Raw genomic sequence first — 3,805 nt, 5'->3', positions numbered from 1 at the left:
CAAGGCTTCTACTGAAAGAAAGGGGAGAGTCAGAGTAAGGGTGTGTTGCCTTGAAGTGGATGACAGATAAAGGTGTTGGTTACAGCAGCAATTAACCTGCATCTGTTTTCGTTACCAACACATCAGCCATGACATGCTGATTTCCGGGGTAATAAATGGCGGCTGATCGAGCACAGGCAGACTCGTGAGGAAAGTGTTGCAGCACAAAACACTGAGCCTACATATTATACAGTAGCTAACTTTTCCTTGTGGCTGAAATTGAAAGGCAAAGGAAAAAGAGAGTCCATCTTAGCTAAAGGAAAAAGTGAATTAAAAGCAGACCATATACACTTAGCATATAATTGTGTAGCATGAGATTTTCCATAGTGTAGTGTAGTCTCATGAAATAATATTTGAGTGTGCTAGCCATATGACACTGCCCATTATCAATATTGTAACTTGTATAAGTGTTTTAATGGCATCTTACAGTATTACTGATACACTGACGTTATGCCTCTACATTCCCTAGATCGTACAATAATGCAAGCCCAATCATGTCTGAGAGCAAGAGCATCATGTCAGCCTCCTACTACAATTTAGCACCTGATAAGGGAGCTACTTCAGTAACTTCCAACAAGGCAAAACAGTTTCTGCTAATAATGGAAACAGCAAACGTTTTTCACCCGAGGGGTTAAAACAGAAAATAAAAGCAGCTGGTGATGAGAGACTCAAAGCTAAACAAATGACTCAACTGAGCATTTTTGGAGTATTCGCTGCGTCATATGTCAGGAAGAGGAAAAGGTGCATGGACCTTACTGATGCTGTGACATGGCACTAAAAAGGACTTGTTGTTAGAAAGCTCAACCCAAGATACAACATTCCAGGTGGAAAACATTTTTCAATTTCAGTTTGATTCTGTAATAATATTATACAGCTTTTGTACGCAGCTGTTGTGCAGTTTACACGGTGAAGTGACTAAAGCATTAAGCAGTTATGTTATACTTTTACTTTAAATGTTCAGGGAAAACACTACCAGGCTTACTGTTGTGATTACATTTGTCATATGCTTTGTCACCATATTGTACTGTGCATTGCTGGTGTTGCTGGCATCTTGTTGCAATAAGGTCAGATTTTGAATTAGGTAGTCTGTCATCAGTGACAGTAGCTAATATAAAAGAAGGATGGAAAATGTCCTTAGTTTACTTGCACTTATAAAAACATGCTGCCTGAACTGACAGATATAATAGTTTTTGTTCTACATGGTCATAAATATCCATCCATTCTGGATATTCTGGAGGCTGTCCCAGCTAACATACACCCTGGACGGGTCGCAAGCCTGTGGCAGGGCTAACAGAGAGACAGACAGCCATTCGCTCTCATATTCACACCTATGGGCAATTTAGAATCACCAATTAATCGAACCCTAATAAGTGAATGTCTTTGGACTCTGGGAGGAAGAAACCCACACAAATACAGTAAGAACATGCAAGCCCTACACAGAAAGACCCTGGCTAAACACCCATGGAGTCGAACTCAGGATCTTCTTGCTGTGAGGCAACAGTACTACCTCATATATACAGTACTACCTCCCGTACTACCCATCATTATCACAAATTTCCTTAAAGTGATATATTTTAAGGCTATGTTGCCCACCCCTACTAGCTTTTGTGTTTTGTGAAGAAAATGATCTCTAACCACACAATACACTGCATAAATTGAAATCCTCTCAGTTCCCATCTAGATGTCCTTGTCATGACTTTGATAACCTTCTGTCACCTCCCCCTCCATCACAGGGCCTGATTTCCTGTCTGTATGGGAGAATATGTTCCTTTGGCAACTTCTCAACCTCAGCTATTAAAAAGGCATGGGAGCAGGATTTGGGGTGTGTGATTCAGGATGACTCTTGGGATAAAATTCTTTACCGGGTCCATGGCTCCTCACTATGTGCCAAACACGGGTTGATTCAATGTAAGATTTTGCACCACGTACACTGTACTAAAGCCAGATTAGCTCAAATATACCCCAACCTTAGCCCTGATTGCGACCGTTGTCATCAAACACCTGCCTCTCTAATACATATGTTTTGGTCATGTCCATCCCTCAAACAATACTGGATTAATATTTTTCTGACTTTATCAAAGATCATCCAGCTAACCCTCCAACCTGTGCCCTTAACTGCTTTGTTTGGGGTTCTTCCCGATACAGTTGTCTTACCGACGCCCCAAGCGGATTTGGTAGCATTTCTCACCTTATTTGCAAGACGCGGATTATTGTTATGTTGGAAATCCCCTTCTCCCCCATCCTGGGAAATCTGGATCAGAGACGCTTTGCATTTTAGCAAACTCGAAAAGATTAAATTCACCCTGCGTGGGTCTATGGCCAAATTTTTTAAGATCTGGCAACCCTTTTTGACCATGTTCAGACTTTATGGTCTCGCAACGCTCCCAATTAGCCAGCTCAGACTTTACTCTATTTTATTTCATCTTATGTTTAAGTACATGGACTCTATTGTGCCTGCGCCTTATGATGGTATCTACTTACCTACTTTATACATATTTCTTTTCTCTTACAAATTTGACCTATCTTTACAACTAAGCTGACCACTCACTATGTTTTTTTTTGTTTGTTTTGTTTTTGTTTTGTTTTGTTTTTGTTTTGTTTTTTGTTTTTTTTGTTTTTGTTTGTTTTGTTTTTTTGTGCCCATCTCCATTCAAATGACATATGTAAATGTTCCATCTTTTTTTTGTGTCTGTGTGAGGGTGTGGGCTCTGAAACTCTCCACATCTCTCTGTACACTCAGGAACTGTTATCTTGTACTTCAGGGTTTACTATTCGTATTATTAGACTGGACCCTTTCTTTTTTCATTTTGTATACCCACTGGTACTCTTATAATTATGAGGTGGGAGTGTATGTTTCATATTGTTTTATGTTCTTCAAAAGGAAAACGGCATATTGTTCAATTTCTCTTTTGCAAAAATGGATGCAGAAAATTTAATAAAAATATATATCTTAAAAAAAAAATACACTGCATAAATTAACATAACAAGTAAACATCAGGTAATGTGTGATGCTGATGACGACCTTCTACTGTTGAAAATTGTTTGGTGGTCTTTCCCTTTTTGCAATGAAACCAAGATGGCGGCTATTGAAGGTGAGCCGCGTGCAGCATTCCACACTCAACTTTTTACTCTATACAGGTACACTAACTTCTAATATAGCACTTAATACAGCTGCACATGATTATGTGAAAATACCAAATGAAATTATGGTGGAAACTGACTCGAGACACAGCATATATGTTTGACATTTCTTTTAGTTAGTCATTTGTTCGGATGTTGCTGTTCTGTGTCAACTTCTTACTGTCCTAAGATGAGTAGGAAATGATGGTTTTTGAGTCTCAATAACACAGCTGGATGTCTATGAAAGAGAAATATCTACAGAGAACTAACTGTGCTGCATATTGAACCACACAACACTGATTTGCCAGTTATTTAATCTTTGCATTGTCTTTTACGGTTAGGTCTATACATTTTTGGACCATGGCATAGGTTTTTTTCTTTGGTTTTGTGAGTTTGCCTCTGCACACTGCTGCAGCTGATTTTAAATCAGCAATCAAGATGTGGATGAATTGCAGACTTTTAGCTTTAATTCATGGGTTTTAACAAAAATATTGCATGAAGTGTTTAGACAACAGAGGCTTAATGGTAACTGAACAATTGACAAGCAGCTTGATGGCTATGTGTGACCTGTCCTCTCATTATCAAGAAAACTCGACTTGCATGGCAGTATGTGACTGCAGGCAGTGAGCATGAACTTTGAGAATGA

The sequence above is a fragment of the Oreochromis aureus genome, linkage group 1 (genome assembly GCF_013358895.1).
Source record: "Oreochromis aureus strain Israel breed Guangdong linkage group 1, ZZ_aureus, whole genome shotgun sequence".
NCBI lineage: Eukaryota > Metazoa > Chordata > Actinopteri > Cichliformes > Cichlidae > Oreochromis > Oreochromis aureus.
Note: the sequence above shows the minus strand (reverse complement) of the source record.